General features: G+C 38.7%; 1 protein-coding gene across 8 annotated transcripts in view; it reads left to right on the forward strand.

Moving 5' to 3' along the window:
- Positions 1 to 27,224, forward strand: part of LHFPL2 (LHFPL tetraspan subfamily member 2) — a 194,724-nt gene that overhangs the window by 120,769 nt on the left and 46,731 nt on the right. Inside the window, exon 3 of one of the 8 annotated variants that reach the window (XM_043515308.1) lies at positions 9,323 to 9,436. The exons of the other annotated variants lie outside the window; for them this stretch is intronic. The gene's annotated coding sequence lies outside the window, so the exon portion shown is untranslated. The remainder of the gene's footprint in view (positions 1 to 9,322; positions 9,437 to 27,224) is intronic. 8 annotated transcript variants of the gene reach the window in all.

Below are 27,224 nucleotides of genomic sequence, written 5' to 3' on the forward strand. Positions count from 1 at the left end.
GAACAGACCACCAACTTTTGTTCTGTGGTGGTCTGGGACTGGAGGGAAGAGAGGTATGGGGAAGTGGAGCTTGATATATAAGCAGTTAGTCAAGGGAGGTATTCTCTCTAACTGGAGGGTGATTTTTTTTTATTTTATTTCTTCTCAGGACTAATAATGAAGTCATAGTTCTTAACAGGGTGTTGCTTCAGGTTACAAATCTACCCATTATTCCACTTCATACTTTAAAAGGTGAGTATCTCATAAAGGGCAAGAAAAGGCACAGAAGGTAACATAAGTATTTAGAGACTTGGAAACCTGAGTTAGGCGAAGATGGAAACATATTATTACAGTAACTATTCAGGTGTTGGCTAGTGGGAAGTCTGTGTGATTTGTTCAGATAGTATATCAGGCTAAAACAATTCATGAACAGATCTTCGATGAAGCTATTGTTTCCTATGTGTAAGTCCAAAACAGCTGTTAAAATTTTGTAACTGTTTCAACTTCTCATTTACCAGTTAATGCTGGTTATGTAGATTCAACCACAATACAATCCCTGAATGCTTATAACAAACACAAATGCACTGCATGCCGCTGGCAAAATTCACTGTACATTTACATACTGCCCCCTCCCCACGTTTGCCAGGAAATTGGATCACCTTTATGCATCTTCACTGAAGTTAAGATTAGGTATGCTTTCTAAATGCAACTAGCTTATTAGACTCAGAAAATAGTCATTTGATTAGGAGAAACAAAGGTGGTTTGTTGAATTTTCTGGCAGGAGACAGGCTATTTAAATCTTAGCTGATATATGCTGTCTGCATTAGGCTCCTTTAGGCTTGCGGAGCTGCAGAAAATCATGATTTAAGAACTTCAGCTTCTGTGGCATGGACTGTCCCCAGGGTTCCTAGTGCCCTCATCGGCTGAAGCTTCTCCATGATGGCTATAGGAGTACTTCTCTGTGGGAGTTGTCCAAAAAGTGTTTTGAGTGGCTTTAGCCCATGAACACTAAGCCAAGCCATTTTGTGTCTGCATGCTCAGCCAACATGGATCCTGCTCAGTGGAAGAACTTCTTTGCCTCATGCTCTCAATCCTATTTTGGGACACAGGTGGAGCTGGTGGATAGTTTGGCAGCCGTTTTTGAATTGCTGAAAGCACCTCTTGGAGGAGGATATGACATGCCAGCTCCAAACCCACTGATGCTTCTTATGCCTATGGTTGCCCTAGTTGCAGATTCTCCTTGTGTAGGCTGTCCAACCTTCCAGCACTGGGACACCCACACGAGGAAGGCCATGCTAGTCCAGAACCAAGTTGCTATGGCTGTCTGGAAGCTGACTACCCCAAACAGCTACAGGTACAGTTTGGAATTGGCAAATCAACTGTGGGGGCTGTTGTGGCAGAGATTTGTGAGGCTATCAGGATGTGATGCACCCAAAAATTGTGGGCAAAAAAAATGTTCCTGAAATAATTGCTGGTTTCCAGAGAATGGGCTTTACAAACCATGTAGGGGCCATTGATTGGACTCATGCCTATAGCTTGCCCACCAAAAGGAGCATATTGGGTACGTAAACCACAAAGGGTTACTCCATCATTATGCAGGCCTTGTCAACTACAGGGACAGATTTGTGGACGCTAAAGTGGGGTTCCCTGGCAGGGAGTATGATGGCAGGGAGTTGTGGAGATTCAAATTTTACCTTCATGGACAAGCTGGGACATTATTCCCACAGAATGACTTTGTTATAAATGGAGCCACTGTCTCCACTCTTATTCTAGAGGACCCTGCTTACTCTTTGTTACCATGGCTTATGAAACCATATTCTGATTTCAGAGTATCTGGCAACAGAAGGCTACCATTGTTGGAAACATATTGTATGTTTCTTGCCTGAACTCTGCAGAGCTCTTGTATAAAATATCATGATCACTGAAACTGAGCACCTAAGTACAATCTATTTTTTGTTTTAATTTTTAACAAGGGCAAATTAACTGAATTTAATCTTCTTGTAATTTATTCTGAAGAATATATTTGAGAAATTTGATAAAATAATCCAGAAGAGTTTCATTCTGTAACAAAATAAAATTTTAACTTTTGTGTGTATGTGATCTACATTTTGGTTCTTCCTTGTGACTAAAGGGTGGAGGCTTTTGGAAAAACAGCAGCTGCCTTTGCTTGAGGACAAGACAGAAAGAAAATGGCAGGAAAAAGATTTAGTTAGCAAGTTTGTATAGGAGAGAATGAGGAAGAGAAAATACAGCCCATTGGCTTAAAACTCACTGATGGGCATTGATGTAAAGAGGTGTGCCTCCTTGCCATGACATTGGTCGTTGTAGTATGAAGCCTTGTGTTGTATGTCTGTGGTTGCAGAGGGGTAAAAGTACTGGGGAAAATTGTTAGGAATTAAGGAATTTAATCTGAGTAGATGCCTTACTGAAGGATGAGAAAATGCTACTTATAGTTATGTAATCAAGCAGTCCTTTTATTCTGGTATGTAGTCACTGTGCCTGTAAATGACATCCCACTAGAAAGGAATAAATGCTGAGATTTGTATAAGGGTGTAGTGATAAGATAGAAGGAGACAAGCAGAAAGCCTGGTAAAAGAAAGATGTCTGCTACTTATAGGATTTTGTGTACAATATGTAGTCTACTGTTCGTCTCATTACAGAGCTTCTGTGCAATTTGTTGTTTACAGAAGGTTCTCCTGTACATACGCTGGATCCAAGAACTGGTTTAAATGTTTATAATTGAACCATATTTGTCCAAAAAAAGGCCTTTTTTCAAAATGGAAAATTCTAAATTTTTTAATATTCCATTTTTGTGTGTGTGTGTGTCTTTTTACAAAATTAGAAAATAAATTTAGCTGTGTTTTTTGGGTTGTTATTACTGTTTTCCCCTTTTACCCACTTTTTCTTTTGGTCCTCCTCTTCAGTATCAAAATAGAATAAAAGAAAAACTTGGAGGGAAGAAGCGTGGAAGATAGAGAAAAGAGGGGAACAACAATCAGAAAAATAAATTGGAAAATGAAAAATTTCATATTGGAAAATTTTGCTGCAAATTTTAATGACCAAAATATCATTCCATTATGAAACTAAGGGAACAAAAATGATGACAGCTTGACAGATATGTGGATGCAGAACTCTTTATGGGGTACCACAGTTATCTGTTATGCTGATGATGAGCATGATAAAGTGAAAAATGGCTTTTTCAAGCCTCAGATTTTGGGGTTTGGGCAGACATTTGTTAATGTTGCGCTCATCACGGGGTGACCTTTGAGTATGGTGTATATTATATAGTGTGACAGGGTCAGGCCAGATGGCTACAGGAGAGTGATAGAAGGTAGATATATTAGTCACAGACTAAGCAGGTCCCTTTTCCCTGAGTAAGATAATTGGCTGTTCCAGAACAATCAGGAAGTTGCTGGAACCAATTAAAGCAGGCTAATTAGGAAACCTGGAGCCATTTAAGAAGCTACTAGAATCAATTAGGAGAGGCAGGCTAATCATGGCACCTGGTTTTAAAAAGAACCTCACTTAAGTCCTTTCCATCTCTAATTTCTATTATTTGTATTTAATTAACTCTCCATATAGAAGGGGTTACATCAAAGTTCAGGTGACAGAAATAGCCTGCAATTAATGTTCAGCTGTAGTTAAAATGTAAGAATTAATGAAAGCAATAGTTAGATTACTAAAAAGGGAAATATAATGGGATGTATTTAAGAAAGGGAACATTTTGGCTGAATATCAGGAAAACTTACAGAAAGTGATATCTATTAACATATGGAATCTCTTTGGGAGGGGGCTGGAAACCCAATCTCCAGGGACTGTTAAAACTAGCGTAGCCAAACATTAGTAAACGTACAGTCAGGAACAGTCCTGCAGTGGCTGGGGATCTAAATGTTTTTTCAAGCTCCAGATTCCATGATAACTACTTCACTTGGAATGTGTCTATAAGGGCTTTGATGTAGGGAGGAAGGGGAGCAGATGTAGGTATAATCCTTCTCACTGATTACTGTGTATTTCAGAAAAGCAAAGATTCAAGTGTCTTGGCAGCTGTTTCCAATTAGCTGATGACTTCTTTTGTAATCTGGTGGTGACTCTTTAATCCAGGAAAAAAGGAGTATGGGTTATACTTCTAGCATTCAAAATGTAAATATTTGGGCAGAAGAAAAATTATTATGCAGAACACCAATGCAGTAAGAGGGTGTGGCATCCAAACAAAGTTAAAGTAAAGATAATTCTCTGTAGAAGACTGTTTTTAGTAAAGACAGGCCTCACAAAAACAACCATGTACTACAAAGCATAATCGTTTCCAGACCCTTAATACTCTAGTTTTTATTTATAAAATTCTACTCCATCCACTTCTGTCCTTTTTTCGTTGCGCTTTTGTTGTTTAGATTTAACAATAATAAAAATACCTTGCTCTTATATATCACTTTTCATTGGTAGATCTCAAAAGCACTTCAGTCTTGAGGTATTTCTCGTCAGAACTCTCTTGTGAGGCAGAGAAGTATTATTATCCCCATTTTACAGATGGGGAACTGAGATACAGAGATACTATGTGGCTCACCCAAGGTTACATAGGAAGTCTGGGTCAGATTAATATGGAGCATAGAGCATTGTATGTATGTCTACTGGGAACTACTTGAGTCTTGAAAACATTTTTCTTTATTCTTCCAGTATCTTCAAAACTGGAGTAATTTGTTGAGTTTATACTAATAATTTGGATCTTAATGCAGTTGGTTAGACTCTTAAAAATTAGGGGAAAAGTGACTGGGGAAGAATGGGTCTCATCAACACCCAGGAGAAGAAAATTCCATCAGTTCTAAGATATTGTAAAAGGTCAGATTGACAACTAGTCACAGAAGTTTGACTCAGTGAAACAGGAGAACGAGCTGATTTTTCACTTAAAACAGCAAGAAAATTAAAAGATTTCACAATATGATACTAAGATGGGGCACCTTTAATATAAGTTTTTCAGAAAAGGCACTCTCTGAAAGAACTCAAATGTGAAATTGCAGGACTACTAACTGTAGTCTGTAACCTATCATTTAAATCAGCTTCTTTACCAAATGACTGGAGGACAGCCAATTTTTAAAAAGGGCTCCGGAGGCGAACCCAGCAATTACAGGCTGGTAAGCCTGACTTCAGTACTGGGCAAACTGGTTGAAACTATAGTCAAGAAGAAAATTGTCAGACACATAGATGAACATAATTTGTTGGGGAAGAGTCGTCATGCTTTTTGTAAAGGGAAATCATGCCTCACCAATCTACTAGAATTCTTTGAGGGGGTCAACAAGCATGTGGACAAGGGGGATCCAGTGGATTTAGATTTTCAGAAAGCCTTTGATAAGGTCCCTCACCAAAGGCTCTTAAGCAAAGTAAGCAGTCACGGGATAAGAGGGAAGGTTCTCTCGTGGATCGGTAACTGGTTAAAAGATAGGAAACAAAGGGTAGGGAAAAATGGTCAGTTTTCAGAATGGAGAGAGGTAAAGAGTGGTGTCCCCCAGAGGTCTGTACTGGGAACAGTCCTATTCAACATATTCATAAATGATCTGGAAAAAGGAGTAAACACTGAGGTGGCAAAATTTGCAGATGATACAAAACTACTCAAGATAGTTAAGTCCCAGGAAGACTGCGAAGAGCTACAAAAAGATCTCTCAAAACTGGGTGACTGGGCAACAAAATGGCAGACAAAATTCAATGTTGATAAATGCAAAGTAATTCACATTGGAAAACATAATCCCAACTATACATGTAAAACGATGAGGTCTAAATTAGCTGTTACCACTCAAGAAAGATCTTTGAGTCATTGTAGATAGTTCTCTGAAAACATCCACTCAATGTGCGGTGGCAGTCAAAAAAGCGAACAGAATGCAGGGAATAATTAAGAAAGGGATAAATAATAGGACAGAAAATATCATGTTGCCTCTATATAAATCCATGATACGCCCACATGTTGAATACTGCGTGCAGATGTGGTTGCCCCATCTCAAAAAAGATATATTGGACTTGGAAAAGATTCAGAAAAGAGCAACAAAAACAATTAGGGGCAGCCATAATGGCTGCCATATGAGGAGAGATTAATAAGACTGGGATTTTTCAGCTTGGAAAAGAGATGACTAAGGGGGGATATGATAGAGGTCTATAAAATCAAGACCAGTGTAGAGAAAATAGATAAGGATGTGTTGTTTACTCCTTCCCATAACACAAGAACTAGTGACCATCAAATGAAATTAATAGGCAGCAGGTTTAAAACAAACAAAAGGAACTATTTTTTCACACATCACACAGTCAACCTGTGGAACTCCTTGCCAGAGGATGCTGTGAAGGCCAAAACTATAACATGGTTCAAAAAAGAACTAGAAAGTTTATGAAGGATAGGTCCATCAATCACTATTAGCCAGGATGGGCAGAGATGGTGTCCCTAGCCTCTGTTTGCCAGAAGCTGGGAATGGGCAACAGGGGTGGATCACTTGATGAATACCTGTTCTGTTCATTCCCTCTGGGGCACCTGGCATTGATCACTGTTGGAAGACAGGATACTGGGCTAGATGGACCTTTGGTCTGACCCAGTATGGCCATTCTTATGTTCATGTAATCAGAAATGTTGTTCACAGCTCAACAATTCCTGTATGAATTAGGATGAAACATGGCTTGTTTTGTAGATTGCCTTGAGATAGTGGGTATCAGCTCTGTTTGATACGTGGACCAGTAGTTTTTGAGATAGCTGTTTTTTCCACATCTGTGCTGTACAGTTAGCTTTTGGTTACATTTCACAATATGAAACTTAGAATGTTGCAGGCAGAGAATGAGTCCAATTCCATCTTTTATAATTGGTCTGCTGTTCAAAATGCAGAAAGTTTGGAAACCGTGAAGCTTAACTTGCAAGAACTTAGCAAGAAAGGCAAACTCTACAAACGCTTTCAGGAAGTCCAGTAAGAAGATCCTCTTTCTCTTGCTATCATCCCCAAAAGGCCTCATTGCCTAGAGCAGTGGTCCCAAAAGTGTGGATGTTCAAGAGGGTGCACGGCAGGGCCTAGACCAGCCCCTCTGGGAGGTGGGGGGAGAGCACCACCCAGCCTCGCTTTGCCCACAGACCAGCTCCAACCCCAACTGCAACTCTATTCCACCCCCAGAGCAGCTCCATCCTCAGCTTTACTCTTCCCCCTCCTTGGCCCCCAGACTAGGTCTGGCCCCAGCTGCAGCTCTGCTCCGCCCCCAGACCAGCCCAACCACAGCCCAGCTCTGGCCCCAGTTTCACTCTTCCCCCTGCTCTGCCTCCAGACCAGCTCTGCCTCTAGCCTAAGGTCCTTCCTCATCCTCAGTTCCTTCAGTCCAAGCTCCTCTGCTGAGAAAGCTGTGGCTGTGCAGTAATGGAGGGGTCACGGACAGATTCCATTACTGGCAAGGGGGGTGGAGGGGTGCAACAGGAAAAGTTTGGCTATCACAGAAGAATGAGGAGAGGGCTATTAAGCAGAAGATCCTAAATTATGTTCCCGCTTCTTCCACTGTTGCCCTTAACACTCAACACACTAGCCCATATACCTCATTACAGACATTACTTATCACCATATCTGACAAGGAGGCAAATATCTGTGCCCCTCTTTTCTATATGGGGTGATGTCATAGGGCTAGTGACCCTTCAGAAAGCATCAGGGCCTTTCTGTTCCTTGATGACCCTTTGGGGAATACCTGGAAGCAGTCAGGTACTGTACTCCAAGTGGTGCCTCTTTAGTTAATTAGAAGTGGAGCAGCTGAGTTAGAGACTGCTAGAACAGTATAAAGAGGAAGTTACTCAAGGGAGTGGGGAGACTCTCTCTCTCTCAAGAAGCTCAGCAGCTAGAAGAATCAACAGGCGATGGAATAGGTCTCAGTGGGTCAATGAGGGCTTAGAGTTGACAACAGAAGTCCCAAGAGAACTATCAGAGTTCATGGGGAAAGGACACAGTGGGGAGCTCCTTTTACTAAGCTCCAGGAAGAGAGCTGGTGTCTCTCTGCCTCTAGATCAGATTCATTGATTCTAAGGCCAAAAGGGACAATTGTGATCATCTAGTCTGACTTCCTGCATAGCACAGGTCATAGAACTCCTCCAAAATAATTCCTAGCACATATCTTGATTTAAAAATTGTCAGTGATGGAGAATCTACCATGACCCTTGGTAAATTGTTCCAATGGTTAATTACTCTCATTGTTAAAAATGTCTGCTTTATTTCCCACCTGAATTTGTCTATCTTAAACTTCCAGCAGTTGGATCATGTTATACCATTCTTTGCTAGATTGAAGAGCCCACTATTAAATAATTTTTCCCCTGGTAGGTACTTACAGACTACTCAAATACCCCCTTAATCTTCTCTTAGTTAAGCTCAATAGATTGAGCTCCTATAAGGCATATTTTTCTTTTAAGTTTCAGAGTAGCAGCCGTATTCGTCTGTATTCGCAAAAAGAAAAGGAGTACTTGTGGCACCTTAGAGTTGGTCTCAAATTTGTTAGTCTCTAAGGTGCCACAAGTACTCCTTTTCATTTTTCTTTCAATCATTCTCATGGCTCTTGCAGCTATTGTAGGCTGGAAGAACCAACAGGAGGTGGAATATGTATTTTGGCCAGCTAGGCAGTGGGATCCATTTAGCACTCTTGGATTTAAATAAATTTGCCTCTTTGTTCCTGACTTTAAGACATTGTTCTCCAGATGTTATATTTATTCCACAATAAAGAAAAGGTTTAGAGTGAGTTAGGGTTGAAAAGTAATTGCAAAATTGATTTTGGAGAATTTACCGAGTTTAATGGGAAACAATTTAAATGAATGTTATAAATTATTTCATTTTGACTAACATACAGAGGCCAATAGAAATGTTTAGTGTTAGAGATTAGTGATTAGTGTAAGATTAATCCTTTTTTCTGGGAACTATCAGCGTTGCATTTGGGCATTTTAGTAATATTTAGCTGTTACCTAAATCCTTTCATCTGTCTCTTTTGAGTGGTGTCTTGCAGGTCTGTTATCTGATAACCAAAATACTTTAATCAGCATCAGCCTAGAGAAGAGGCTATTTTTAAATACCAATTTCCTAATCTTCCTACTATTTTGTTTACTGTAAATTTAGACTACATATCTTTAAGAAAACAGTAGTTAGTAGAAAAAGGAAAATAGTTCATCTTTTCATATGATGTAAGCTTGAAGCACTTTAATTATTAAATAGTAAAAATTGCAATGAAATTCTAAATTGCTGACTTCTAAATACATATTTTGCTCTGTTTTTTAAACTATAATATGTAATGTATTATAGCCTAGGATTGACACACTCAATCCAACTGGCTGTGATAAAGGCATTGTTTCTATTATATAATACTATAGACGTGCATGGTGTTTTAAAAACCAGAAGAAGATGGAGTCTATGCCCTGATCTATTGAATCCTGCAGTGATATCCAAGCATACTCTCTTGTCATCCTGGAGTCAAATTTTGCTAAGTAAGGTCCACCTAGACAAATTCCTTTTCAGGACTGGGGTCTATTGTCCTGATGTGGGGAAAGAACTCCACCCATGGGAACCTCCTTGCATGATCAGTCTCTTTGGTAGGATGAGAAAAACAGGATGAGGCAAAGTGAGTTGTTGGGGGTTGGCAGTTGAGGATTTAAATAAAGACTATGACTATGGGGGAGTGAGTGTTAATGCATGCTTTTACTCAAAGGTTATGAGATTTTTAAACATGTTGCATGTGTTACTATAATTTTTAATCCTCAAGTCCCATTGAAGAAGTGAGTTTTGAGAAAGGATTTAATGGAAGATGGAGTCATGGCGGATTAGGATAGGAAGAGTTCCAGCCAAAAAGGCTCTGAGTCTGGCATGAGAAAAGACCAGGTGACCTAAGAGTTTTTCACTCATGCTTTCCTATGTGGTCAATAGTTCCAGGCCCCTATAGAGTCATACCTTGCACTTAAACAACATTTGTTTCATCCAATGATCTCAGAGCATGTTATGAACAAGTAATATACACCCCATTTGAGATGGCTAGCAGTGTATTCAATAAATAATAAATGAGCACATTCATGCATAGGGGGTAAGCGAGTTGACCAAGGTAACACAGAAACTGATCCAAAGCCCCACTGAAGTCAGTGGGCTGTAGATCAAGCCCATAGTGAGTCAGTGTCACAGTGGGAATTGAATGCCCCACTGCTGCTCTAGACCAGTGGTTCTCAACCTTTCCAGACTACTGTACCTCTTTCAGGAATTTGTCTTGCATACCCCCAGGTTTCACCTCACTTGAAAACTACTTGCTTACAAAATCAGACATAAAAATACAAAAGTGTCACAGCACACTATTACTGAAATATTGCTTACTTTCTCATTTTGTCTATGTGAAATTTTAGTTTGTACTGACTTTGCTAGTGCTTTTTATGTAGCCTATTGTAAAACTAGGCAACTATCTAGATAATTGATGTACCCCCTTGGAAGACTTCTGTGTACCCCCAGGTGTACACGTACCAATGGTTGAGAACCACTGCTCTAGAAACTAGACTGCTGTCTCTCTGGCCAGCTAACCTTAGCCAGGACAGCATCCTGTAACTTAAAATAGAAGCACCTCAACACAAGGTAAGTCTGATGCTGTAGCATATTTATGGTTAAATTAACAAAATAAAAATATCTGAGACATTTTAAACTTAGTGCAGCTTTGGGGGAATATTCCTTACTTTTTGAATGTTTTTCTTTTATTTTGAGGCATTCTTTAAAATACAGAAATTGAGGGGGAAAAAGTAAATTTAGGAAAATAGCAGAAAATGAACTTCTGAACTGTGTGGTACTCTCCAGTGTCATGAATACAAATAAAAATCTAACAATAATTGGAGAGACAAACTTGTACAGATATTGGATTTTTTCATTTTCATATAAAGTGGATATCACATTAGTAAGAGTTAATGTGATAGGGCTGCAAAACCAGAGCAACAAAAATAATTGTGAAGACTGAGTAAAACTTTACTTCATTTAAGACAAATACAAAATGGGTGTAATATACACAATAGGCTGCAGTCCTTTATAGGGAAAATTTTGCATGCAAGTCTACATTAGAGGACGTTTCAGTCATTTTAGTGCTATTCAAGTGAAAAGTTAAATGATTTAAATGACACTTGAGTTCCTAATCCTGCGAGTGATATTTCACTTTTCAGTAGCCCTGTCAAAGTCTTCAGTGTAAATCCTTATTTCCAGGGGTTAGAAGCAGCTGACCCTGTGATAAAGTTCAAGGGATTTTGGTTAAATACTACTTTTGTATGGAGATACTAGATTAGCTATAGATAAGCCAAAAATTTTCATTTCTAAGGTTTTGACTTGACATAAGTATATAATATCCTCAAGCTCATGATGCTAAGACAGTTATCTCACACTAAGTAACTAAATATTGTATGTGCTTATGTACCACACACGTATGCGTAAAATGTGTCTATTTTATATACATATCAAGCATAAAAAAATTGATTGCCAAGTTAAGCACTCAAAAATTAGGAAGTGCCAGAAATAAGGATTAATGGTACATGGATTCACCTTTGTTTTTCATCCTGTTCTTAAACTAGACATTAAGAATGTTGACTGTATTGGAGGGCGTGACATTGGATGATCAGGGATAAGGTCCTTAGATTATGTAGGTGACATTGTGCAGCTGGCAGACACATTTGAATTAATTATAATATTCTTCACTACCTTAAAAAATTTGTGTAGTCGACTTGCACTAACAATAAATGCCAAGAAGATGAAGTGATTGCATCTTGGAAAAGGGACAATAGATAAAGTGTTGAAACGTAGCAGTGGTAAAGTTGAAGAATAAATAGAATCTTATGTGTACATAGGAAGCTTGATCAGTGCTGACAGTTCCATCAAGGATGAAGTTAACAGGAGATATGTCTCAGCCACAAATGCTGGATTGAAATTGATGAAATTATGGACTGATAAAAATATTGTTTGTACAAAATGAAAATTTATCAAACCAGTGTGCTAACAGTATTTCTCTGTGGTGTGGAAGCATTGCCTTAAATCAGATAGATATCAGATGACTGGAGGCAGTAAAGATGAGGGTTGTTCGAAAGATGGCAGGTGTAAAGTGGAATGATTTTAACACAAATGAAGGAGTTAAGAGAGCAGGATATGAAATCAGCATATGAAATTGGCTGCAATTAAAATTACCATGGTGTGGACACTGTAGTAGACAAACAGATGATAAAATACCAAAACAAATAACACAAGCACATCCAAACTCAGTCTAGCCTAGAGGCTGATGACCGAATGGATGGTGAGACGTACAAAGGGACATGACCAGACTCGGTTTAATGAAGGGACAAGTTATGGACAAGAAAGAGTGGCAATGCTATACTGCTCCTCGAGTCTGGAAATATGCTCTGAGATGAAAAGAGGAAGAATTAAGGATGCCTGTGCACATTTAATTCGGCCCACTTGTGAACATGCCTTATGATGCAGTCTTTAATCACATGGTCAGATACTATTTTTTCTATTGGACCCCAGCCTCATTTATTGCATGGGATAGGTGGTACTCAATTAGTGAGCAGCTATTCAATATTTTTGTTTTATTGTTATTGAACAATGTGTGGCCGTAGGCCTTATTTATTGCAAACTATTGAAACCTTGTACTGAATACAGTATTCTTAATTTCCTCGTGGGCTTTTCTGTGCTTATCACAATAGTATCCGAGTGTTTCTCACACATTTATTAATTTTCACAACATCACTGTGAAGTGAGGGAGTGATATTATCCCCATTTTACAGGTGGAAAGCTGAGGCACAGAGATTAAGGTAAAAAATGTCCACTAATTTTGGTTGCCCAGTTCGAAATTCCTAGGATCTGATTTTTCAGAATACTTTGCATTACATAACACTTTATATATTCAAGCACTGCTCCCATTGACTTCGGTTGCATCTGTATGTGCTAAGCACTTCTGCAAATCAGATGCTATGGTCTCAAGTTTGGCACCCAGAAAATGAGGAACACACAATCACTAATCACATGTGAAAAGTTTGGCTTATATGATTTGTTTAGTATCATGTAGGAACTCTGTGCCAGAAGAAGGGCTAGAATTCAGTTCTCCAGGGCAGCATTCAGCTGTCTTATCCATGAGACCATCCTATCTCTTCCTGAACCCAGCCTTATTCACTACACATCTTCCCATTTCTGCAACAAATGAGACAGGAGTACATCAGACAACAGCTTCTGGAGAGCAGGTGTATCCTATATACTGAATGAGGCAGATATCAAATAGTTAGTTATATGATCATCATGTAATTAAAGACTGTATCCTAATGCATACTCCTAAGGGGAATTGAATTAAGGTTGCACGGACAACCTTAATTCTGGCATTTCTTGTCTTTTGAGTGCTTGACTTTGCAACCCAGTCATAGTTTCTCCCTTCCTCTTCCTCTACTTGCAGTCTCACCAGGCTCCTCATTCCTATCTACTCCTTTCTTTCCCTCCCTTCCCCAATGGACTGGTTTTTGTCCCCTCTGCATTTGAATCAGACACCTTCCTCTTCCACACTGCCTGAGGTTGGGAGTGGGAGGGTAGAGGGAGAGCACCAGCTCCCTGCTACAAGTTCCAGTCCCCAGCCCCACCCTATAGCAGCTGGAGGAGCAATTACAGAAAAAGTTTGCTTTGCTCCATATCCCTCCTAGGTTGACACATAATCACCTGCTCTGTTGGGATGGCACATGTGTTGTCTGTTCAGTATTATGAGCTGAGATGTGTTGGTGCATGTTCAGTGAGGGTGGAATTGTCAGAGATTTTAGCTGCTAAATTCTACGATTTTTTTTCTAGAGTCTTATAACATGGGCAAATTTGGGCAGATTTTTACAGGAACATCAAAAGGCAAATCCCTGACACAAAGGCCACCCTCCTGTCAAATTTCAAGTGCTTGCTCAAAGTGAGCTGTAGCTCACGAAAGCTTATGCTCAAATTTGTTAGTCTCTAGGGTGCCACAAGTACTCCTTTTCTTTTTGCGAATACAGACTAACATGGATGCTACTCTGAAACCTGCTCCAAAGTATGGGTGTCCTAGAACTTTTCTGAAAAAAGATTTCTTTTAACATTGCAAAACACAATATTTTCCTCTAGTCTTGTTCTCGGAAATAGGTTTCAGAGTAGCCACAAGTACTCCTTTTCTTTTCTCGGAAATAGTTCAGCTGTTTTGGCTGAACTAAAAAAAAAGTCTGAGGCAGACACTTGGCATGGAAAATTTCAGTCCAAGTGGTTAGTTAGCAACTGAAAATATGGTCTGACATGAGAAGTTTCAGGATACATCAATAATAGGCATTGCTACCAGTCCCATCTATAATGCAGTATACTTTGAGGTGGACGTAACGCAGTACATGCTGCAGCTGAAAGCTGAATTCAGGCTTCTATTCTCTCTCCTTCCAAACTCATAATTTTCTCAAACAAATTCATATAGTGATGACAGGTCGTAACTTGGTCATAGCGCAAAGTTGGTTGGTTTTTTTTGGTTAATTTATGTATTGCATTGTTTGTTACTGGAGAGTGAAAAGGTGCACTCTCATCAGAAATTCTGTGCCAAAATAGCTAAAATCCTGAAACAGTACTTCTGGACCATTCTGGGAATGACTTCCTGAGCTGAGTGTAACTGGGAAAAGCCCAAGGCTTCTTGTTTGCCTTGAGGTAACCAGTTACCACTGAAGCCATAAGAGGGCACTCTGTGCAGACACACAAGCTGCCCTGTTCATATTATTTTAGTTTGGTTTGTTCTTTATTATTTGTTTTGTAGTTTAGAGAACGTTAGACTACATGAAAGGAATGGGGCTAGAAACTTGACTGGTTTGTTATGTTGATTGCATCAGAGAAAAAGCTCTTTAAATAATTGTGAAGCCCCTCCTGATTTTCAGTCCAGCTACATTGACTCTAGCACAGCCACAACTTGTTTTGTAGATCTCATTGAGACTTAAAATTGAGCCAACTTTCCTACGAAGCTCTTATGTGCTCGTTGGTTGCAATCTTTGCCATTTAAAGGAATCTACCATGTTAGTTAAAGGCAACCTTTGTCAACAATGAGTCAATTTCCTAGTGGATATGGGACTTGAGGGACTATTACAATATAGTATATTATTCTTCTATCTATTCATAACTCTTCCATTTATAATTGTTTCCATCTTGAGGGAATCTGTGGAACTATCCTTTCTTTTGTCTTTAGTCTATTTCTTTAATATTTTCTGTTGAGTTGTATCTTGGAGATTGTTCTAAAGAGAACTCTAAAAAGATCTTTGACTGCATCATCCTTAAAGGTATATACTTTATATACCAGATTTCAGAGAGGGGATATTTAAAGGGCACAGCACACTAGTTGACATTGCTCCACTAGGACAAAGCCAAAAGGTAATCTGTCACATTTAGGGAAGTCATTGTCTCAGTTCAAGGTACGCAGATGTCTTGTCTGCTAGCATCATAGCCTCTGTGTACAGGTCTGGGAAAATCAGAAATCTCGTGGGAACCTGTCTTGAATAATTTGAGACTAAAAAGCAAAAACTATCATCCACATTTTTAGACTGTTTTTTAAGTCTCTGAGCTTTTTGAAATTCATCCCTCACAGGAGGTAGGTTGTTTGCATAAAAAGTCAGTCAGTTTGTTAGAAATTGTGTTTCAACGTTATCTGCTTTTTTTCATGTTGTTATGAAAAGAAGCCCTTTCCCAGCATTTTCATTATACGTATGTGCACTTGTATGAATTTTTAAAAGGCCACTCATCATTTTAAGATTTTTTTCAGAAGATTGCTAATCAGAGTCTAGCTTCCTGAATACCAGACAAACAGAGTGAAAACATAGTAACTGAGTCATTTTGTTTCGTTTCCAAGACATGTTTGTAGAAGCATATTAATCCTCAGAAGAAGCCTGTATTCCTGCGAAAGGAATGATTTACTCGGATCAAATAATGAGGTAATCCTTATGGGAATGATGACTTGACAAAATTTTGGCTTTGGGGTTAGAATTTTTTTCAAATTGTATTAGGCATTTCTAAAACTACTAAGAAGTCTTTCTGTTCAAGAAAATAACTACACAGAGTTAAAAGATTTATAGTTAAAAATACCAAATTTCTAAGTTTCCACGTTAATTTCTTGTATGAAAGAACTAGTCACAGGAATTCAGACCTTGGTCCTGTAATTAGATCCATGTTGGTACAGGGTACATGTAGATCAAGTTGAAGGATCATGGTCAAAGTTTGTAGTAGTTTTGCATCTTAAAACTCAGTTTTTATTTTGCAAAAATCTTACTGTGAGTTAAATTGTTTAACTTTTCAGTGGAAGTTAGAACATAATTTGGTGCTTTTTTTAAAAAAGCAATTGCTGCTTGGATTTGATATTAGGATCAAATAGAGATGAATTTCTTGTTTTTCTTTCTGAAATAATAAAGGATTTCTTCTTTATTTTCTCTGTCTTGTTCTTTCTTGCATTTTTGTGACTGCATGCATAACAGCTTATCAGAAACAGAATATCACTAGTTTCAACAGGAGCACTGTGTGTGAGTATGACTTTGTCCTAACGAGATTAAATTAAATGCATGTGTAGCTGCGTGGTCTGCCATTTAAGGTTTGTGTACGTTAAAGCTTTATTTTCCTAAGAAACATAAAGAGTTGTTTGTAAATAAATGTTTCAGTGTATGTTAGTTTATACAATGAAATAAGTAAATGGTACATTTTTAAATTAGCATAGAAACTTCTTGGAGAATAGTATAATAGTTGTTTGAGCATTATAACATTCCTTGTGTTCCAGTCCTAATGCAAATATGACTTAAGTCTTCAGAGGGAAAACCCTTCCTTGTGTTTCTTTACTAATTGCTTCCATGCCTTATTTGTCTTACAGAGACCTTTGTTCTGTAGAGTGATTAATTACAAGTTAAGTGTAGTAGAATACCTATGAATCCAGTTTATTTGACTTTTTTCTTTGCTGACTCAAAGTGAGAGAAAGGGGATTTGAAAAAAGTCATCTTGTTTTGCAATATCCTGCTACTACAGTATGTAATTATTTTTTAGCTGTTTCAAAACAAACATGGGATGCTCTTAACTTTTAAACAATAAGTAACAGTTTACATTCATACTTTTCATCAAGCTATGACTTTGTAGCATTATATAAATGCTGTGTGAATCGTAAATGAGTACATAAACTGTGATAATCATAAAATGAGTATGTTGGGCCTTAAATGCTACACTCTGTGTGTATGTGAGATTATATAGTCTGTAACTTGAAATACAATACTCTTAAGAAACTGGATAGTTCAGGTGACTGATAATGGGATATAGAAATTTTCACCACCAGGCTGCAAGTTTTAATCCAACCCAAGATAGTCTAATGGTTGCTCAGAGGCTGTAAGAAATAAATTGTCTCAGACTAGCTCCTTTTAAGTAAGTGTCTACATCACATAAACCACCACCCTACTGTTGCCACTGATAGGCACTCTATCTTACTGGCAGTTAGACTTAGAACAGCAATTGAAAGAGCGTAGAGGATAAACTATCCTTTTACCCCCAAGAGATGGTTATTGTGGATGGTTTTTTGTATTTAAAAAAATAGTTGCAAATCTGGGGCTGCTTCTGTCATTCTAGAGCAACGCAACATGAAATTCAGGTTTGATTTCTGTAGTCTCTTGCTCTCCACTGTGGTTTGCTTTTAACTACTTTTTAAGAAACTTTTAGGTTGCCTTATAATTTGGTCCTGTGTTGAGGTTAGACTGACTGACTAGCCTGTGATTTCTGTAACCTTCCCCTTTTCACCTCTCCTGAATTTCTTTTATAGAGGGACCTATGTCTGCTGTGCTTTTATCACATCCCATTGTGTGACCTTCGAGACATGATGTGCTTCCTAGCCTCGTATCACCTCTACACAGGAGACTGAAGCAACTAACTTCATTCCCAAAGCTTCCAATACTGAAATGAAATGTCTGTTCACTGCTGTCCCTAAGAGCTCATCTACAATTTAGAGAATTTTAGTCAGTTCACAATCATTTGCAATCACTTGTAATTTCAAGGTTGTCAACCATTTCCTCCCTATTGATGTATGTCTACCAGTTCTAAAATAGGGTTTGCTTCTCCTACTTCAGCTTTTTTTTTTAAGTGCTTTTCTGGGCTACTTCTCTTAACAAATATTTCTGGGGGTAAAGCCCCTCTATAATTATTAGTGCCTGTAGTTTTGACATTTTTTGATATTTGCTCCGTAGTTTTTCTCTTATATCTTGAGTCAGTGGCACAGAGTACATATATAATTTCCCATTCTCTATTCCTTGCTTCTTGTATAATCAGATAAAAAACATTGTCCACATTCAGTACCTGGTTTCCACTGATTGTGAGCTGTGTGTGTGGGAAAGCCCACATAGAATGGAGGCTGAGCACAGCAAAGTGTGCAGAATTATCATAGGCACCTGTGAGATGGGGTCATTTGTTGTTTCCTGTGGCCCGTCTCCATCAGCAAGGCTCACTAGGGGTCCTGTCTGGAGTTTAATTCTGCCCTCCTGTGAGGGACGGTGGAAGTGCTGTCCCCTGGTTACTCCAGAGGATGAATCCATCTCCACTCGTATGCAGCTGCCACAGCAAGTGCATGGGTACAAATTGCATCCCCCCTGCACCTTCTGGAGGTATCAAGGCCTTTCATTTCTGCTGGTTCTTTCCACCCTCCTTAAACTTTGTTTAAATAACATTAGGGAGCTGATCTTCTCTCATATCTCCTGCTTTTTACAGGTTCTTATAACCTTCTGTGTTAGTATTCCAATTGTGTCCTTTGTTCCATAATGTTTACCTAAGAGCAGCTCATTCCTATTTCCCTTTCTTGTGAATTTTTTTATATCTACTTTTGTATAAAGACATGGACATTTTACTGATCTTTCCTTCCTTACCACCCTCACAACTACATCAGATTTATTTTTACTATTCTCCCTTATCTTTTCCTTGCACTCACTAGTGGTTTAATTGCTTTTTACTCATTGTTTCTTTTTATGGCTTCCTGTGAAAGACTCTTTAATAATTAATTTAACAAAAGAAAAGTTTGAAAACAAGAAAAACTTTTTATTAGGTGTAATAAAATCAACGTTTCTGTATAAAATTTCAAATTTGCAAATATGCTTGTCCATCTTTCTTTGTCCCGTTTTATTTTTTTTAATGGTAGAATTTGTTTTTTTAAGTACTTCTGTACCCCTCCCAACCCAGGCTCTTCAGTTGTTTTAGCCATTCAGGAAAAATCAAATCAAACAAGAGTATACCTAAGGACAAGGATCTGGAGAAAAAAATCTTACTCCTCTGCCTCTCTGCAACTGCCCGTGACAATGCACCCTGTTCCTACAGCAGGTCGGCAAGTGTAATGGGACTGTTGGGAGCCACATCAGATCCAGACCAGAAGCCACCTTGCCCCATTCCATTGTATAGTCCATAACATTAGACAGATAGGTGCTAGAGATCATCATCCATGGCTCCCTATCTAGTTGCACTCTTCACCCCATGCCAGCCCATCTTCCCTGTCCCTCACCAGGGCCCTTCTCAAGAGAATCCGTTAGAGGCAGAAGTAGCCTCATGGCTTTGTCTAGGAGCCGCAGAACAAGTACCAATGGAATTCAGGGAAAGAGACTTCTATTTCCAGTATTTCCTGAAAAAGAAAGGGGGCCTTCCTCCTATCCTAGACCTGTGAAGACTCAACAATCATCTCAGGTTCAAGATGTTAATGTTTGCCTACATCGTTCCATTTCTTCAAGCTCAAGACTTAATTGATGGCTCTTGATTTGCAGGATGCTTCTTTCCATATAGCAATCTGTCTGGCTCACAGGAAGAACCTAAGATTCACAGTGGGACCCAAACATTACCAATACAGTGTACTTGCCTTTGGAGTCTCCATGGCACTAAGAATGTTCACCAAATGGCATCTGTGTATTTAAGGAAGAAAGGGAATTCACATCTACTAATACTTGGATAACTGGCTGATTAGAGGCAGGTCCCAGGAGGAGATTGCGGCAGCCCTGGGGTGCATCCTTTTCCTGTTCTCCCAACTAGGACTCATTGTGAAGTATGAGAAACAGTCTCTTACACCATTGCAGGTGATAGTTCATAGGAGCCATGATTAACTCTTGATCAGTGACAGCTTACCTACCACAGGTCTCTCCAGTCAGCTGCAAAGGACCTAAAATCGAATTGGTCAACAATGGTTCATACATGTCTGGGGCTACTAGGCCATATGTCGGCACTTATGTACATGTTGCTGCCTGCCAGATGTCACCTTTACAACTTTGGCTGAGGTGATGTACTTCCCCTCTAGATAGCACATGAACAAGAGAGTCATGGTCCTGCCCTGGTCCTATGAGAACTCTCTTGGTGGCTGGACCTGGAGAATATATGAAAGGGGGCCCTTCTTAGCCTGCTCCCCCACAATGATGCTCATCATGCATCTTGGGCACCTGAACCACCTTCAGAGGCAAGTTATCTGGACTATTTAATGATACATATGAACATCCTGGAGCTCTTGGCCATCTTGCTGCCCTGCATGGTGTTCCTGCCTGTTCTTCAGAACTCCGTGATACAGCTATTGATGACCACATGTTCAAAGTGCACGGGATAAACAAGCAAGGAAGTGCTTGGTTAGCTCCTCTCTGCCAGGATGCTGTCATGCTGTGGGCCAGGTGTAACCCCATTGGTTCTGCACCTTCCAAGAATGAGCAACAATTTGGCAAAAGTAAACAGTCAGCACTTATTGTGAAAAAGTGAATTAGAATTTAAAAATACTTTCTTTTAATAGCTTAAATTTGTTTTTAAGGCAGATAGTGTTTCCTCTACTCTCTTGTCAATCTGGAGTCCCCTTCTTTTAAAATTTTGTTCAGAAGTAGCCCAAACTGATGATCTCCCGGGTGTGTTGCTAAAGATATTTATTTGACAGGGTTTGAGGGAAAAGTTAAGAGTGTGTTCCTGGGTGTATGTGAAAGCAGCTTTCCTGATGCTTTGATTAATTGGCTGGCTGAGTTAACTTGTTACTTGTAGAAGGATATTTAATGTTGCAAGGTGGTCATCATTAAGTTATTGTAGGTTTAATTAACTGATGGAAAACATAGCTTTTTATGTGAACATTTTTTATTGTTTAACTCTAATAAATTAAATGCTCTGACAGTGTCCAAATCTCTTCTCAGCTCTAATTAAAAATCAATAAATAAGTCAACCATTGATCCAATTTTTTTTTTGAAGGATGAGTGGAAATTTTGGCCAGAAGCAAAATGTTCCGATTCTTTTCATAATGGTAGTCATTTAAAAACCAAAAAAAAAAATGTAAAAGGTGGAAATCATAGGTCACTCCTCTGTAGTAGTTAAATTTTCTTTATTATATAACTTCTGGATCTTAAAGAAGGGATGAACAGCAATTGTGGGAAATGTTTCAATAAGTTGTGCAATGATTTAAGTTAACTGCTATGTGAACTAATTTTTCAACAGAAAGCTATGCCTAGTGTTAAACTTTCTTGCATAGCTAACACATTTTGTGTATTCTCTCTGAAAAAGCACTTACTAACTTTGTTTGCCTCTAATTCTTGTGGGTAAATTTGAACTAGCAACAAAGGAAATTGGCTCCGTATATGATCTGCTAGATTTTTTTATTCTTTACCTGAATAGCACTGTCTTTCACTTTAGGAACTTTGTTTTACCATTCTATTTCCCTGGTATTTGAACAAAATTAATATCTGTGACAGGTGGGAGCCAAACAAAATCATGAAGAACGTAGACGAGAATAGTTGTGCTCAGTTGATTCACTTTTTTTAATTTTGAGTGACAAATACCTGTCAGTGCAAACATTAGTCATAGGGAAAGCAAAACAAAAAGAAGAGTTACTTTTGATAGTGTAAAAGGAAAACTTCATCAAAACCAACTTCATACAAATCTTAATGCTATAAATACATTTCATTATTCCTTATTGAACTAGTTTTCTAATGCATAATGGGGCAGATCCTCAGCTGGCATGGATTGGTGTAGTTCCATGTATTTCAGTAAAGTTATGCTGATTTTTCCAGCTGAGGATCTGGCCCAGTATTTGTAAGTTTTACATTATTCAAATATGGTATTTTTAAGCATGATGGAAAACTAAATACTGGAATAATAAAACCAGCTAATCTGGCTCTTACAACAGTCTTGGCACTGGGACTTTCCAAAAAATGTACTTTGCAGCAAAAAATTTTAAAAGTGCCTTTCATAATCCATAGACTGCCCACTTTCCGCTGTGGAATCACTCCATCTGAGCTCTCAGACTCTTAGGAATCAGATATTAACACTAGTGGATTTATTAACAAAGGTCTTTGGTAAAAGTTGAAACATCATGCTTTTGTCTACTAGATTTGGGACCGAAGAGGAGAGGTGGCATTAGTGGGCTAATCTTTTTATTTTGGGATAGGAGTTAAAATCTTTTCATGGGTCAGAAGTAAGTGGTTTCATTTGAGTCCCTAGTGGACATCTGTTCGTGTCACAAAACACAACACAGTACTCAAATTCTCCGAGGTATTGTACTGATATATGTCTTGGTGAAATCCTTCTCTCTCTCTCTCTCTTTCTCATGCACACACTCCTTGAGATAGAAGTTCTGTTGGGGGAAGGCCACAGAGATTGCAGCAACTTCCCCTCTACTGGTGGAGGCAGAAGGGGCAGTGGAGTGTTGGGAAGGATAAGGAAGTGTCTGTACTTCCCAAAAATTGGCTGGCCGGGGGCAAGACCAGAAGATGCATTGAAACAGCCTCCCACAGCAAGCTTTCTTTGGAACCTAGACCTCAGTCTAAAACTACCCTCCCACGACAAAAGACCCAGATGGAGGGAAGGCAGTGAGAACACTATCTAACCTAATTCAGTAAGTTTTTCTCTTACATCCAAGCAAGTGAAAAGTCCAATGTGGTGCTGCTATCTGGCCATGTTTTTCTAAGACATACAATTTCAAGAGATATGGGACCTGATGTGATTTATGCAACACACAGCAAGCCAATGTGCGTTGTAGAGCTCTGTCGCCCTGAAAATTAGGATGGTGGTTTAGGTGCCTAATTTTAGGCACCCAAGTTTGAAAATTTGGACACAAGACACTTCAGACTGGTGATCTGGTTGGGATCAGTTATCCTATGGAAGGTCACGTAAACTGACAAAAGGACCATACAAAGGTCTGAAATAACATGATGTTAGCCCTGTTGAAGTGGGTATTAGTTACCACATCTGCAACTCTTTGAATAACAGTGATTTTTTTTTTTAGATTCTTCACTGTTAACTCTGTCCTTACGAATTACTGTTCTGTGAAGGAAAAGCCCACATATATCTCCTGGGACTTGATATTGTGTTGTGATCAATTTATCAAAGTCATTTGCTGTGAGTTCTTGTCATAGTCAAGTAGCCAACTGACAGTGCTGCCGTGAGATATTACTATAGCAGACTATAGTGAGGCCAAGGTTTCAAAACTGAGTGCTTAAAGCTACTGAGGAGATGAGAGTGCTGAGCTCTTTTGAAAATTGTATCACTTATTTAGGGATTAAGGTAAGGATTTAATAGCCTAACTCTAGGCAACTCTTTTTGAAAAACTTGCACTGAGAACTTTGTGAACTTTTTTTATCGTTACTCATATTTGTCATTAAAAACAGCTAGTTTATAGCATAAGATCACAGAGTTTATGGTGTGGGTGAAAGCTATGAGCAGGAAAATGTACAGAATGAACAGGACTATGAGACATATAGATGAATACAATATGTTGGGGAAGTCAACACAGCTTTTATAAGGGAAATCATGCCTCATCAATCCTAGAATTCTTTCAGGGTGTCAACAAGAATGTGAACAAGGGTGATCTAGTTGATATAGTGTACTTGGGCTTTCAGAAAGCTTTTGACAAGGTCCCACACCAGAGGCTCTTAAGCAAAGGAAGCAGTCCTGGGATAAAAGGTAAGGTCCTCTCATGGATCAGCAAATGGTTAAAAGATAGGAAACAAAGGGTAGGAATAAATGGTCAGTTTTCACAGTGAAGAGACCTATGCTGTTAAACAGATTCATATTTAATCTGGAAAAAGCAATGAACAGTCAGGTGGAAAAATTTGCAGATAATACAAAATTAATCAAGATAGTTAAGTCCAAAGTGACTGACTGCAAAGAGTTACAAAGGGATCTCACAAAACTGGGTGGATGGGCCACAAAATGGCAGATGAAATTCAGTGTTGATAAATGCAAAGTTATGCACATTGGAAAACATAATCTCAACTATACATGCAAAATGATGGGGTCTAAATGAGCTATTAGCACTCAAGAAAGATCTTGGAGTTGTTATTATTGGAGTATGTTGTCTCTGAAAACATCTGCTCAGTGTGCAGTGGCAGATGACAAAGCTTAACAGAATGTTAGAAACCATTAGGAAAGGGATAGATAAGACAGAAAATATCATAATGCCACTATATAAATTGTGGTATGCCCACACCTTGAATACTGCATGCAGTTCTGATCTCCTCATCTCAAAAAGATATATAAGAATTGGAAAAAGTACAGAAGGGCAAAAAAAATTATTAGAGGTCTGGAACAACTTCCATCTGAGGAGAGATTAAAAGGACTGGGACTGTTTAGCTTGGAAAAGAGGAGACTAAGGGGGGAGTATGATAGAGGTCTATAAAATCATGACTGGTGTGGAGAAAGTGAATAAGGAAGTGTTATTTAAACTTTCACATTACACAAGAACTAGGGCACCCAATGAAATTAATAGGCAGGAGGTTTAAAACAAAAGGAAGTACTTCTTCACACAGCCAACCTGTGGAACTTGTTGCCATCTGATGAAGTGAGCTGTAGCTCATGAAAGCTTATGCTCAAATGTATTTGTTAGTCTCTAAGGTGCCACAAGTACTCCTTTTCTTTTTACGAATACAGACTAACACGGCTGCTACTCTGAAACTTGTTGTCAGGGGATGCTGTGAAGCTCAAAAGCATAGCTGGATTTAAAAAAGAATTTGATAAATTCATGGAGGATAGGTCCATCAATGGCTATTAGCCAAACCTCTGACTGCCAGAAGCTGGGACTGGATGACAGGAAATGGATCACTGAATAATTATCCTGTTGTTGTGTTCATTCCCTCTGAAGCATTTGGCACCAGCCACTGTTGAAAGACAGGATGCTGGGCTAGATGACCCATTGGTCTGAGCCATTATGGCCATTCTTACGTTTTAACGTATAGTCTAAATATCCAAAGTTGTTCAAGCTACAACTTCTGCCTCAGCATAAGTCTGTGTGGTTTACTGAGATGAGACTCTAGAACTGATTTTTTCTGTCATCACGGATAAAGACTTACATAAATGTTTGAGTCATATGTTTGTATTTTTTCCTTCCATTGTTAAAGGCTCCTTTTTTAATTAAACCAGTTAGCTTTCTAGAAACAGACATTTTACGATGAAACAGAAGACAGATAGTAAGCATCATAATCAGTAATAAATTGTAACATTAATGTGTTTCATTTAAAATGCCAACTGGTGCTAGTATCTGCCACTTTAGACTTACCATATACACTGTATTTTGGGAGAAATCTGAAGTAAGAAGTTGTATGGTTGGTTGGCTGTTAAGCAGCAATGAAACTTCAGTTTCAGCAGTCTCTTTTCCATATTCTGTTATATACTGAAACTGCATTGCATCTTATCTTATAGTTGAACTCAAATGTTATACTCATAAATAGTTTCAAATGCAACAAAATCTAAAAAGTTTCCCTGTTCATATACATTCCCTTCAGGATGTGAAGCCCTAATTCAGCAAAGCATTTTAATCCATTCCTGCTCAACAAAGCAATTAAACACATGCTCTCCTTTAAATTAAGAAGCTAGGACTGTTCACCAGCCCTTCTCAGCCTCCCCCTCTTTCAATTCTTATCAACATAAATGTATTAATAGATGTACAGATTTTAAGGCCAGAAATGACCATTGTGGTCATCTGGTATAATATACCAGAATCATAACACAGGCCATAGAATTTTACCAGGGATTCCTGCATCAACCCCATAACTTCGGTTTGAGCTAGAGCCTAATTTAAAGACTTCAAGTGATGGAGCATCCAATGTATCCCTAGGTAAGTTGCTCCAATGGTTAATTACCTTCACTGTTTAAAAACAAACCCACCTCTTATTGCTTGTCTGAGTTGATCTAACTTCAGCTTTATTGGGTCTTGTTATGCAGTTGTCTGCTAGATTAAAGAGCCTTCTATAGTTAGAAAACTTTTCCTTATATAAAAACCTTGTTAGTCTTTTTTTTTAGCCATTAGCAGGTTTTCAAGACCTCAGTTTCTTCTAGCTCTTTTCTCAACCCTGTCCAGTTTGTCAAGATCTATTCTAAAGTCTGTGATATCAGAACTGGACACAGTGTTTCAGTAATTATGCGATTGAAGCTATATACAATAGCAGTAACATGTTTCTATTTCTACTCTGTATTTCCCTGCTTATATATGCAAGGTTTCTGTTTGCTTTCTTAGCCACCACATTTTCACTTAGGGATCATGTTCAGATGGTTGTCCACCACAACCACTAAATCGACCTCCACATCTGCTTTTTCTCCCTAAATGCAGACACAATAAAATGATAGTCAGCAGGTGCTCAGGAAAGATGTTCCCATCGTATAAACAGCTCCTACATGGTATTGTGCTGAGTTGCTTATCTGGCTTGACTTTTTTTTTAAGGGGATTTTTCATTTTCATTCAACTACCTTTCTTTTTTTTAAGTAAACATATTCCAAAATGTCTGTTTCAAACGGTATGGTAGTTCATTATACAAATGTTTAGAAACTTCGTCAGTTTCTTCATCTCCCAGGGTCACAGAGTGTTTTAGTTATCCCTTAGTAGGCTAGTTTACAGTACTGTTGTTTTTTGTTCAGATTCAAGTAAAGAGAAAGTGCTTCCTTGTCAGTGTTCTATGGATTATTAAAGAAAGTGTTTGAGGTAATGTTAAGCATGCTGAATGGGGGAAAAAAATATTAGCAGGCACATATAGTATGGCTTGATAGCTAGTGGGAGGAATAAGAGGTAATAAGTTATTTGTGTACAGATGTATACAATAAATAATGTTTGATGAAAATATGATTGTCATGATTACTGGGCTGCCCCTTTCTGGTTTCTCAGACTGCATCTCTTCAGGTCTCAGGCTTCATGCGTTTACACCTATGAGGGGTAGAATTCCATAATTCTACCACTCTTAGTTTGGGCCTGGGGCTATAGTATCCTGTGTATAAACCATGTTTTACCCAGCTGGTGGACCGAGTTCTGGCACCTGTGGTTCT

Source organism: Dermochelys coriacea, chromosome 5 (assembly GCF_009764565.3).
Source record: "Dermochelys coriacea isolate rDerCor1 chromosome 5, rDerCor1.pri.v4, whole genome shotgun sequence".
Taxonomy (NCBI): domain Eukaryota; kingdom Metazoa; phylum Chordata; order Testudines; family Dermochelyidae; genus Dermochelys; species Dermochelys coriacea.